General features: G+C 45.5%; 1 protein-coding gene across 22 annotated transcripts in view; it reads left to right on the top strand.

Moving 5' to 3' along the window:
* Positions 1-13687, top strand: part of MYT1L (myelin transcription factor 1 like) — a 529284-nt gene that overhangs the window by 130580 nt on the left and 385017 nt on the right. The window contains exon 3 of one of the 22 annotated variants that reach the window (XM_073022739.1): positions 9919-10077. The exons of the other annotated variants lie outside the window; for them this stretch is intronic. The gene's annotated coding sequence lies outside the window, so the exon portion shown is untranslated. The remainder of the gene's footprint in view (positions 1-9918; positions 10078-13687) is intronic. 22 annotated transcript variants of the gene reach the window in all.

The raw sequence follows: 13687 nt of genomic DNA, 5'->3' as shown, positions 1-13687 counted from the left end.
TTCTTTAAGGTTCTTGGCTTTAGCGTTGTTGGTGCAAGGTTAATGAAAGGATCTGATGAGGTTGGAAGGTCTCACAGCCAGCTAGGAAACTTCTGGAGCAGCCAGACAAGCGTCAGTTTCCTGGAGTGACAGACACTCCACTGCTTCTGAAAAAAGGAGCAGGACAAGTCCCCCACTGGCCTCTCAAAGTGGCCATGTACACACAGCCCAAAGCTTCCAAATGGCAGCAAGGTGGTCCCAGCAGAGGAATGTCACACCTTTCTCCTCATCCTGTATGTAACATTTCTAAAGGAATATAGCTATACGTTTTATATCTCAATATCAAACAAAAGCTCTTGGTATTAACAAGTTTCTGTCATGTTCTAAAGGGAGATAAAATATGAATAACTACAGGCTGGGTGCAGTGGCTCACTCCTATAATCCCAGCACTTTGGGAGGCTGCTTGAGCCCAGGAGTTCAAGAGCAGCCTGGGCAACACAGCAAGACCTCGTCTTTACAAATAACTTAAAACCTGGCCACGCATAATGGCTTGTGCCTGTGGTCTCAGCTACTTAGGAGGCTGAGGTGGGAAAATCACTTGAGCCCAGGTAGTCAAGGCTGCAGCGAGCCGTGACCACACCACTGCACTTCAGCCTAGGGGACGGGGTGAGACACCATCTCAAAAATAGATATATATATATGAATAATAGCTATAAAATAACAACCATCAGGTGAATAGTCTTACAGCTAGATCATTTAGGAAACATTATTAATGAATAAAATATCAAAAAAATTAAATCACTATAATTAGAGAAAAAATATAATTTTTATTAAAAATAATTTTATACACAGATGTTGTTCCAGTATTTTATTTTGAATCTTAACTATAAAATGAAGCCTTGGACTGTTTCATATTCAAGAAATTTCTCCAGCTCTTAAATAATACAGAAGGAGCTGATTCACCCCTAGATGTCTAAAACTTCCCCCATAAAACCTAGGGTTCACTGTTTCCTGATATACGTAGTATTCTACTCAGTCCTGCTTAGCTGTCCAAATCTGATCAAAATCACAGAATTACATAATGAGGCAGCAGACGACTGCTCAGTTATTTTCAATTCTCACTCTTTTGTCTTTTCTTAGAATTTGCCAGATATAAGTGGAATACCAAAGATGAGATTATAGATTGTATGGATGAAGTTCCAGACCCAAAATGGATCAATAACGTATTCCACAGCTTTACAGACAGGACTGGGGAAAACAAACCCTACACATTTGCCTCATTTACTGAAGCCAAAAATCCCAAAACCTGGGGAGACGACTGACCGTGTGCAGCCGCAGGAGGACAGTCTGACTCCAGCGCACATGACTTTGCTGTGTTTTCAAGCACTTAAGCATTTCTGTGATTCTCAACTAGCAAATCTTTTTGACAAAAGTGTTGTTTTCATCTTCACAGTCCAGAAAGACAACATGATTTTCTAATCCAGACACTGACTTAATATCTGAAGAGTCACCGGACATGGTGGCTCACGCCTATAATCCCAGCACTCTGGGAGGCCAAGGTGGGTGGATCACCTGAGGTCAGGAGATCGAGACCAGCCTGGCCAACATGGTGAAACCCCATCTCTACTAAAAATACAAAAAATAACCGGGCATGGGAGTAGGCACCTATAATCCCAGCTACTCGGGAGGCTGAGGCAGGAGAATCACTTGAACGCAGGAGGCAGAGGTTGCGGTGAGCTGAGATCGTGCCACTGCACTCCAGTCTGGGTGACAGAGTGAGACTCCCTCTCAAAAGCTGAAGAGCCAGGGAGTTTACATTCCTTAGTACGGAACTGGTAGTTCTGACTCTAAAAAGCAGAATCCCCAGCCTGTTAGGTTTAGCAGACAGGTCCTCAAGCCTGGACTTGTTGGCTAGATTCGCAAGGCAACTGCAGCCTCCTCCCCTAAAGGAGCAGCCATTCTGTGGCAAATCCCAGCCTCTGCTCCTGTCACTGTCCCCAGGTGCAGTCCTCCCAGCCACAGAGGGTAGCTCCTCCTTCACAATGAGGGACTGTGGAGACACTTGGATGAGGCTTTGTGCTCTGCCAGGATCAATTCAAATTTGGGTGAGACAGAAGAGATGAACAGCCAGACATTTGAGAAGAAAGAAAACAGAGCCAGCCACTGAATGAAAATTAAGTATGTGACGATATCCACCCACTGCCAGGACCAACAGACGCTCTCCGTATTGTACGCACCGGGAGGTTTAAGATATTCTGCTGCATGTTTTCATAATGAGACTTCTTTTCAGAGAGGGAAGCTAGAAAGCAGCATCCTATATGAAAAAAAAAATGAAACTAACATGAAACACTGAATAAAAGCCTGAAGAAAAAAGAAGCAAAGCTGTAACTGGGCATTTGAGTCATTATCCTAGAAACTTTACCTGTTACCTTAGTGTCCCTTACAACTACTCTGTAACGTGTGGGGGGGAGTGGAATTCTAGACGGCGTTCTGCCAGACGACACTCCGAGTACATCATCATTGGACGTTTTCTCTGAACTATATTTACAGTATATAAGATGATTCAGGTCAGCCTTCTATTTCAGAAATTCACAATCTATGGGAAATTTGCGGCAAAGTACACACCAGAACTAGATTTAAAGACAAATCTTCCAGCTCCCAGGCCAGGACGTGTCCCAACACAGAGAGGTCTCTAGAAAGAGAGAGATTTCTGCCAGGTTTCAATGGGACTAATTGGCTCTTACTTTCCTCCAGACAAGGATGCCGTCTGTAGTCTGTCATCTCATCTGTATGGATGACATAGTGTCTGCTACAGAGTACAACTTTGAAAAATATTTAGGAAAAAATTAACCAACTATGCTGGAGGTTGTGCAGCAATGCTGAATTCATAAAACCTGGGCTAATCTATGTCCTGAAGATTCTTCCTCCATGCTACCTTCTGCTTAAAAGGATGAGAAATGGTAAATGGGATTTAGGAAAAATTTGAGTTGGAAATAAATCGATTCCCACACAGGCTCTATACTTTGCATCTACATATTCAAAGGGTTGATTCTGCTGTGGTTTACTGACATGTAGCTGGCTTTAATACATGTTTACTGAAGCCCCGCCACCTGCAGGGGTCCTGACCCCACTGTCCGCATGCACCCCAGCCCCGGACTCGTGGCATTAGTGTACTTTCCCAGCATTTTCTTCCCCTGGGGACATGAAAGGCTCTGTTTCCTGTAAGATACTGAGGCCCCCGCTGTAGAGCAGTAAGGATGGGCGGCTTCAGGTTGGTACTCTCTGTGTTTACTCCAAGTTCGATTTTTTAAAAATGCATCCCAGAGTGCTCTCACATATTCTTCATAATGGATATGGTTCTGACATTTTCCCCAAGTCTCTAATCCTGATGAAAAGCAGATGGTATTTATTTGCAAAACTCCGATCTGACCTGCCAGTGTTATCCTCTCCTGTGACCTGGCTCTTCGCCATCAGCCGCCATCGGATCCCAGCAGGCAAAGCCTTCCCAGACTCAGCCATTCCCATCCCTCCATCCTGTGCCAGGAAGGGAGCCATGCCACCGCCATTCCCATCCTTCCTCCATCCTGTTCCAGGAAAGGAGCCATTCCATCGCCATTCCCATCCCTCCTCCATCCTCCATCCTGTGCCAGGAAGGGAGCCATTCCATCACATTCCCATCCCTCCTCCATCCTGTGCCAGGAACGGAGCCATTCCATCGCCATTCCCATCCATCCTCCATCCTGTGCTAGGAAGGCAGCCATTCCATCCATGCCTAGGGGTGGCTTCTGGAAGTTCCCACTGCCTGACACACAACCAGTGCACCCTCCCGTCTTCAAGCAAGACCTCACTTAAAACACCCTGGACGGCCGGGCGCGGTGGCTCACACCTGTAATCCCAGCACTTTGGGAGGCTGAGGTGGGCGGATCACCTGAGGTTGGGAGTTTGAGTCCCGCCTGACCAACACGGAGGAACCCCGTCTCTACTAAAAATACAACATTAGCTGGGTGTGGTGGTGCATGCCTGTAATCCCAGCTACTTGGGAGGCTGAGGCAGGAGAATCACTTGAACCTGGGAGGTGGAGGCTGCTGTGAGCCAAGATTGTGCCATTGCACTCCAGCCTGGGCAACAAGAGTGAAACTCTGTCTCAGAAACACCACCCTAGACACATAAGAACCTGCCATATGCTTGATCATGGCAGAAGAGTCAGAACATTTATTACAATCACCTATTCTGAGTATGAGCAGCTTATTTACCTCATTCATTCATCCATTCACTTCTTTATATGTTTAAAAAGTGCCCCTTGTGCTAGGCACTGTGGTGATACTGAAGGAATCCGGTACACAAGCTCTTTCTTCTGTGAACGTTCTTCTTTCATCTGCCCGAGACAGATCCCCAGCAAGTGTAAAGGCAAAAAAAAAAAAAAAGGCATATAGAAACATTGGATTTCTTCCTAGGGCTGTGCCTTGGCTCTCGTTACACCATCTGGCGTGATCGCAGCTCACTGCAACCTCGACCTCCCAGGCTCAAGTGATCCTCCTTCCTCGGCCTCCTGAGTAGCTGGGACTATAGGCGTGTGCCACTGCCTGCCCAATTTTTGTATTTTTTGTAGAGACAGGGTTTTGCCATGTTACCCTGGCTGGTCTCAAATCCCCGAGCTCGAGCAATCGGCCCGCCTCATCCTCCCAGAGTGCTGGGACTACAGGCATGTGCCACTGTGCCCGTCCTGCTTCCGATAAGAGAAAAAGTAAATAAATAGTTAAGAAAACATTAAAAATCAGGGTCCTAAACATGGGAAAACAGCAGGGTCAATACAGAAAGTGAAGGATAAGCCCTATGGAAGACAGGAGAAACTCTGAGATGTTGCGTGGGCTTCCTCTCAGAAAAACCAGCTGTGCAATGGCCCTGAGGAAGGGAGAACTCAGTGTGTGCACACAGGCAAGGAACCGTGCGGTCCTGGGAACACTGCTTCTCACCGTGCGGTCCTGGGAACACTGCTTCTCGCCGAATTCCGTTTCGAGGGCTCTTCCGAAGCTTCACAGTCTGAAGCCCTCACAGAGATTTTGTTTACAAGAGTTAGAGCTGCCACGTTAACAATTAAAACTAAGATATTTTAAAACATTTTTTGCTTTTTAGTTATTAAAAATAATTTAAAAACCCATTACCTGTTAATATGTGATTATATATTTATGAAAAATAATATTTTCCATAAAGAAGACATTTATTGAAAGAGCATCATTATTTCACATTTAGCAAATGTCTTTCATGCGTGTGTTAATAGAGCAGCTGAATTCTCATCTGCCTCTGCACTTAACATATTGCATAAGTTGTTTTGGCGGAAGCCTTTGAAGATAATCCAACCCCACAGATGATGTAGTTGCATGAGGGGAGACCCCAGAAACCCCATGAAACATTGGAGGGCACCCCCGAGGCTCGTGAACCCCACTTTGAGAACTGCTCCAGGAGAACATTTTGAGCAACACAGGAGTCAGGAGGGCCGAGGAGGAGCTGCCTCTTATGCCGCCTTGGGGGCATGGCCAGGAGTTCAGGTTTTGGAAGCCCTGAACGCGATCAGAAGCTCTTATATAGTAAGATGCAATTTCATTTTTAGAACGATGGTCCTGCTGCTGTGTGGAGAATGCACTGGAGGGGAAGCAATGGATTAGGGAGGCTGGTTAAGAGGCTGTGTTCATGGTTACGCTGGGGAGGAAGGCGGCAGCAGCTCAAATTAATTTCCTTTCCCTGTAGTCTCGGAGAGTAAGCGCACTCACTTGAAGCGTGTGTCTGAGCATCAGAGGAGGGGTGTGCTTCCCAGGTCTTCAGCAACCAACCATCCTAGGGAAATCACAGGGCCATATGTGGCAGGACAAAGCTTTTGTATTTTAATTTTGCCTTGGAGGCGGATTTCAAAACTCACATCACTCAAAACTCTGACCCACCTGCATTTGGCCAGCTTGTCAGCAAGATGACAGCTTCTTCTCTCTGATTTTCTTAAACTCCTACCACTTCCCATAAGCAATAAGCTTGGAAAACATGAGCATCTGCCCGAGACAGATCCCCAGGAAGTCTAAAGCCTGGGCAAAAAAGGGAGAGGAAGGGAGTACACAGAACATTGGATTTCCTATTAGGGCTGCGCCCTGGCTTTCATTACGCCGTCTGTCTGACTCTTAATAGACCTAGCCCAGGCACACAGATCAGGGCTTATTTTCTAGGCCATTTTAAATAGATTAGGAAATGTAAAGGTCCCTTAAATGACATAATTTGGCATTAAGCACTGCACACGCTTGTGCACGGCTCCTATCGGCGGGCGTGAGCGTGTGCCTGCTGGTAAGTTCATGCATCCATCAAAGGTCAGCGTGGGAGATTGGCAGTGTGGGTTCCCCCAGCTTGAAAGGAGATGCACCCCTTAATCCACGTCCAGGTGCATAGCACCAAATAGCAGAATCTGTTTTAGACTTCTAAACAAAACAGTTCCAAATTCATGTTCTGCTTTGGGTTTGTCAATATTACCATTAACTTTCAGTGATACTGAGGAATATGCCTTTTTGTGTTAGGTTCATACACAAATACGGTGTTTTGCCATGGGAAGGAAGTGTACTTGTGTGTGCGTGCATGTATGTGTGTAATTTTTAGTAGTAAATGAACCATTTATTTTTACTGTAGAAGCTTTAGTCAAAGATGTTAGAGCTTGCCATTAAGTGTTATTATGCCAATCTCTAAAAAATATTTTGCACTGAACATTCGTTATTTTAACGTAGACAGAGGCAAATATGCATTTTTATTTAATACAAGTGAGAATATAAGTGATAGATGCGTACATGTCTATTATATACATGGAGAGAGAGGGATAATTTGAGAACTTTTTTTAAGAATGTTCTTAAATTGCTTAAAAAGAAGTGGGGATAAGAACAAAGAATGTACTCAGAGGTGTATTGAGAGTTGCTGGAGCCTTTGGGAAACGTTGTGAGCAGAGAATAACAGCTTCAAGAACTTTTCCAGTAAGATAAACAGCAGATATTGGCGGGCTCAACAGCCCTGGCTGAAGTAGGTATACCTGTGTTGAATTCAACCATGAATGCGATAGGCCTCTGGAAATGTATTTTTAGCCAGCGTTTAGGTACCGGGTCCCTCCCTCCCTTCTAAAATTATTTTTTAATTCCCTGGAGTGTGCCCCCCTCTGCCACTCATCTGCTTGTTTGGTGCCTGTTCCTTTCCACGGGGGCGAGGCTGGCTTCCTCCCTCTGCCGCTCATCAATACCGAGCTGATTTGGAACTAAGCTGGGTAATAACATGCCTTTCAGCAGCCAGCCCCGCACGCGCCGTGTAATTAAGGCCTGATGGTTGTGTTGACGGCGAATGAAAGAAAATGGCTTTGTTCTCCTTCCCCGGGCTTGATTGTGGGTTCTCGCTCTCACCTGAATTCGACCCACTCTGCATTGTGCCCGTGATTGCTGGAGTGCCAGTAATTGCCGTCCTGGCAGATGACATTTCCATGAAGCACCCTCGGCAGCTCCAGAGGGAAAGGACGGAGCTGATCGCTGGGGAATCTCATCAAAGGCAGATTTAGGAAAGGCCTCGGTGGAAGAGGGAGCCCACGACCAAATATCAGAGCATCTCCTCTGACATTTGCTCGTCCGTCACTCACCGTGCCTGCAACCTGCTTACCCTAGGCCTGTAATCCATACAGACTGGATTGTGTGAGGATGAACTGCTGTTTCAGTTCATTAAGGCCAAGTTTCGATCATACCTTTTTTAGAAAAAATTCTTCATTTTGTTTTCCGAAAGGAGGATCAGAGCAGGTAGAAATAAATGAAAGCAACTTATCTTCAGAAGATGATATTGCACCCTTTATGTTGTCTATGAAGTGCATTGTTTAAAATGTGTGTACAACTTTAAAATGTGGGTGCAAATTCCATCATGCATAAAGTAGTAGAACTCACTCTTTAAAGGAACATATTTTTTATTTGTGTTTTTTGAGATGGAATCCCACTCTGTTGCCCAGGCTGCGGTGCAATGGCGTGACCTCAGCTCACTGCAACCTCCGCCTCCTGGGTCCACGCGATTGTCCTGCCTCAGCCTCCCGAGTAGCTGGGATGGCAGGCACACACCACCATGCCCGGCTAATTTTTTTGTACTTTCTTTAAAGGAGCATTTTGAGCAGACTTCTGTAATTTGGAGCTAGTCATGGTCAGAGAGGCCACCGAGTTGGACTTAGTAATTACACATGAAAAGAGATGCCCATGGAGGTGGAAGATTTGTCCACGGTCATAAAGTCCGAAAGGAACAGAGTCAGACCAGACCTGCACCTTCCAAAGGCTTCATCAAAAACAGTGTTGGGTGGATCCTGGTGCTGTGTAGACCATCGTCCCTGGTCTTAGGCAGAAGTTTCTTACGTATGCATCCTATTTGCTCAGTTACACTCAGTGCACACTCGATTTCTACTGCCATCATCATGCACAGAGAAACACAACCACACCTGAACTGAACGGTTCACTTTCACCGGTAACAAACCCTCCCCGGGCCTGCTGGACAGGGCCGTGGAACAACCTCAGGGCAAAGATGGGGTCACCCCATCATTTGGCTTTGTCTGTGTCACTCACTGTCTTTCACTTTCAATGTCTTCCAAAGAAAGAAATGTTAAGTATAGGATAGGACAGTCATTATTTATTTGGTAATATTCTTACACATTTTTTCAAAATGTCTACATTTTTAATCAGGCTTCATTATACATAGGAATTTAAAAATAATTCCATGCAAGCATAAGACATTAATTCACACAGGCTTCTTTTTCAACAAAAAGTATGCCAGAATGGGGTCTAACACTCTAAAGGTGGCTGTCCACAGTCCGTCTTACTTTCACATGGAGAGCAGGGAGAATGGGCTGCAGGAGCTGGACTAATGTGTCGAAAGCAGTTGTGAGGCCCGTTCGTCCAGCTCCCTGCTCAAATAAATTGACTGTAGAAGGAACTAAGTGAATATTGTTACTGGACAGCCCAGTGGCAGCTCCTCAAAGCCCCTTTCCTTCCCTTCTCCTGCCTGTCATACCACCTGAGGGTGGGCCCCGGCCGTCCGTGTCCAGACTCTCGGGCTGAGGATGAAGTCAACTTGCCCTCTTGATGGAGTGTGGCTTCCAGGGCCTGGCTATGCTTTACACATTAGCTGTTCATCCAATAAACTTTCTTTCGTGGGTGTTTCTTCCTTTTGGTTTCATGTAAGAACGGTCGAGGTTGGCTACTTTGGGAAGGTCATTTTGTGTTGTTTTCTATTGATTTGCCTGTGAGTTGATAAAAGAACGAAGCAAACCGCATTTCAAGTGCCTGCCTCCTCCCGCTGCCCCAGGAGCAATTTCTAAGTATTTTAACCAGTCTAAGCACTGCAGCGGTAGGGGGTAAACAGGCAGAATGGGCATTTTTCTATGCTATTTTGGTAGAAAGACCATTGCTGTAGGTTGGCCTTGCTTCTTTTAAGTTACAGATCTTTTAAAAATCAGTGCTAATGAAGACCAAGATGAAGACTAGGTTACACTGTAAATTGATCTTAACCTTGCTACAGACACTCATGTTAATTTAAAATGCAAAATTTACAGTATTTTGAATTGGAATTTAAGAGTTTATTCATAGTAGAATTTCATAACAATCTGTTAATTATAGATTTTCAATTCTGTGATGCTTATGCAGACTTTGGGTCAAGTGTTAGTAAGTGTACGCATCCAGAAAAAACCCAAGGATCTTTATTTGCTAGAGGGAGTGGCAGGACATAGGGTGATTGATAGGTCTGTAGAACGTGACTTCCTGGGGACACATGGAGACTTTACCGATGCCTCTCACAGAAGCTGCTTCCCTCCAACGATAGTGATGGGGGCAGAGCTAAGAATGTAATTCCAGGATGGGTGCATGAGATTCTCCCTATTATCTGTTCATTGAGGTCCAATTTCTTTTGCAGTGCGCATGCTATCTTGGCTTCAAAAAATGAAAAACATAACAATGCGGGACTGCAGTTAACCAGTAAGGAACGCGGGGCTCAGGAAGGCCTGGCTGCATCCTCCTCATGTATGGAAGCCAACCAGATCAATATATTAGTTTGCACACCATGCAATTTGTGGTGAGTTACTCATATTTGAACAGAGCTATTAAAATACAAGGAAGTAACAAAAACCACACAGAGGACTGGATGACTAGTTACATTTTAATTAAACAGCACAAATATGTTATATAAGCTTTGTGTTGAAAATGCCCTAATTCCCATTTACCTTCAATGTGTTTGCTATTATGATTATTATTTTTAAGTCTGGACCTTTTATAAGGAGGCTTGTATATAAGAGTGGAACGCTTATTAGGTGCAGAATAGAGAGTTATTGGATGGCTATGGAAGAGCTGCTGGCTGGTGACTGGAAGGTTTGGAGCATGAGGGCATTTTCCAAATGCAGGAGCTGTGCTAGCTCAGTGGATCCTCTGACAAGCCTTCTAAAGTAGCCACAATTACTAACACCATTTGCATTTCAGAGGTGACAAAAGTAAGGGCCAGAGAGGTGGCAAAACTGACCCGGAGTAATCCAGCTACTCATGGAGTGGGGCTTTGCACAGTTTCTAGCTAAAGTGCTGAGCTGCGGCCTCTCTTGGCAGGTCCCTTTCCAGGTACTGCCAGGTTAGGGCTGGAAACCTGAAGCCAACCCCAGCCACGGATTTAGGCAGGAGTCTCTCCTGCACCTGAAGCTGATGGAGGAGGAGAGGTTGATATCGTCACAGAAGGAGAACAGAGCTTTCCTCCCCGAGCTGGGGAGATCTGCCCGCTCTGCTGGAGAGGCCGCCAGCCCACTGTGGGCGTGCGGTGTGGGGAGGCTTAGGCAGAAAGAGGAGGTCTTGCTCAGATGAGTGTTATTCCTTCGTTTGGACACATGAGGTTGGGCAGTTTGGAGTGTAGGATATTTTTGCCTGGAGTTTTTAAATGATAAAATCATCCCGTGAAAAAATCCCCAATTTTTAAAGGCATGCTACTCTGACACCTTAAACTCATCATTTTAACATTTATATAAAGTACGTATAATGTGTCTTTGCCTGAAAATAAACATCAGTGGAGTGGAAGCCCTTCGTCTATTCTGTCCCGGCCTTTATGGGCAGCACTGCACGTTTTCACTGCGGCGTCTACGTGGACTCGGTCTTGTGTTTACTTTCTACTTGTTTCTTTTGAATACACACATGCATTAACACTGTAATGTATTTATTACTTTGTATGTCATTAATAAGAATATATTTTGATAATATTGAAACTGTATGATTTATTAGTGATTCCTTCTAGGTAAATATTAGCTGTGTTTTTTAGATGTTTAAAATTGTGAACAGCCTCAACATGACCCACATTATTCAAGCTATCTACCTCGTTCCCTTCCTCTTTTCTCTCCCTGCTTCCCTCCCTCTCTTTCTCTCTCTCCCTTTCTCTCTCTCTCTTTCTTTCTCTTTTTACTTTCTTTCTGTCTTTCTTTCTCTTTCTCTCTCTCCCCCTTTCTCTCTTTCTTCCTTCCTTTCTTTCTCTTTTTTCTTTCTTTTTCTTTATCTCTTTCTTTCTTTCTGTCTTTCTTTCTTTCTCTTCCTTTTCTTTTCTTCCCTCCCTCCCTCCTTCCTTCCTTTTTTCTTCCTTCCTCTCTCTCTTTCTCTTCCTTCCTTCCTTCCTCCCTCTCTCTCCTTCCCTCCTTCCTTATTTTAGTTATATCTCCAAACTATTTTTTCTAGTATATATTTTGCAAGAAACTACATGTGGGATTCTGAATTGTCATATGCTGATAACTTTTACAGAGAGCCGCAACTATGAAGAATATGTGCTAAAATAAGGATCTCTACCTCACCACACTGAGAACCTCATCATTACCTTACAGGGCCATCAAGTATAGCATGATTTCAAACATTCATAATATTACTCTCTTGCAAGCTTTGTGCAATGGAGGGACGTTTCTTTTATCCTGCTTCTGGAGTCGTGGAAACAAAGCAAGCTTAGGACACAAGATGGCTTGGTTCCAGGCCGCTTCTCTCCTCCCAGCGCCTGGCCCCGCCCCTTCTCTCCTCCCCTCACCGGGGAACTTCCTGTCTCTGCACAGAGCTGGGCAGCTTCTCTGTGACCAGGCTTCACCCCAGCAGCTCTCTCCTGGTCGGCTTCCCCCAGGTTCGTTCCTCCCTGTCTATTCCCCTCCTCTCTGTTCTAAAACAGCAACTTGGCTCCTCACTATTCTGTAGGGGAGGCCCAGGAGGTTCCTTGTGTCCTGCGGGATAAAATTCAGGCTCCCCCAGGACTTACCATCCAAGCACACCCTTCCCTCCAACTGATCTGCGCTTTTCGTGTTACTGTTTCCTGTCCAGGAGATCTCCCCTTGTGACTTATCCATAGCCTGATGACGTGCCCTTCTCAAAGCTCAGCTGCTGCTCCTCAGAAAACCTCCCCACCTCTATGGCAGAGTCGCTCACCTCTGCATAACCCTGAGCACTGTGAGCATCCCTGTTGCAGCCTTCCTGACTTAGAGGAGAAGCGATGACGCCCCCTCCTTCTCTCCTCTGCAAGTCTGTCCTGCCTGGAGGCCCAGGCTGTGGGTCTCTTTAACTCCTGTTACGTTTATCCATCTCAGTCGCTGCCACTGTGGGCCAAACTGGGACTGCACTGCTCTTTGGTGGTGTTTGGTAGGAAGCCAGCAATTCCCAAACCACTCCTCCTTCCCCAAAACCCAAAGGGGGAGATCCACAACAAACAATGGCCAGATGAAAAACAGAGCATGCCTTTCTGGTTAGCTGCAAAGCGCATGCTGTGCTTTGATAAACCGAGGCAATGCCTGTTTCTAAGCCTCCAGCCCTCCCTAAATCCTCCATCCAAATCCAGGCAATTGCTACTCTCTGCCTTTCTTCCTTGTGAAATACAGACTGAAAATGAGAGAGAAAGAGTGTAGGGGGTGCATGGGTGTGAGAGAGGGACAGAGAATGAGGATAGATGCTGGGCATACTAATGCAAACATCTTCCTTGTTCCATGAAAAATTAATATCTTTTGAATCAATAGTGACTCAAAATATCAGCTAGCCCAGAATCATTTGCACTTATAAAGGTAAATTCTTTAAAAAAATGTTCAAATAAATGGATTTCTAATGGAAGGGTTTCACTGGTTGGCATGGGTACTGGTCTGACAATCAGAAGGACAAGCCCTTCCTAAGCCACTGAAATCAGATCCTGCAGAGGGAAGGTCACCTCTCCATGGCCACAGTTTCCAGACACAGTGCAGTCAGAGTGGGGCATGCCGTTCGTTTTTGCTCTGAAAGCTTGTTACATACGGGAGTTGGGAGGTGACTGCCAGGGTGGACACTTGTCAATGTCCAGCCCAGAAACCTGGGTCCCCATCCCAGCTCTGTGACCTCAGGCAAGCTACCTTTCTGAACCTCAGTTTCTCTCCAAAAATAGAGCCAATAATAGCCTGCTTGCCTATTCTCGGGGTTATTTTGAGGATCAAATGAAAGAACGAGCATGGAAGTGCTGGAACGTGGAAAGTCCTTTTTCTGTCACTTGGAAGCAGTCAGTTGGAGGAATCTCACTTCTCGGCGTGCACCCTCTGCAGTTGCTGTAGGAAGGAAAAGGCTGCAGGTTTAGAGAGCGGGGAGCAGCCCCCAGTCCTTGGCACTGCATCCAGGAGGACAAAGCCCTTCCACGTGGTCGACTCTGTCACAGATGAAGGGCCTTAAGTACA

This window comes from Chlorocebus sabaeus, chromosome 14 (genome assembly GCF_047675955.1).
Source record: "Chlorocebus sabaeus isolate Y175 chromosome 14, mChlSab1.0.hap1, whole genome shotgun sequence".
NCBI classification, from domain to species: domain Eukaryota; kingdom Metazoa; phylum Chordata; class Mammalia; order Primates; family Cercopithecidae; genus Chlorocebus; species Chlorocebus sabaeus.
Note: the sequence above shows the minus strand (reverse complement) of the source record. Positions and strands in the feature narration are given on the sequence as shown.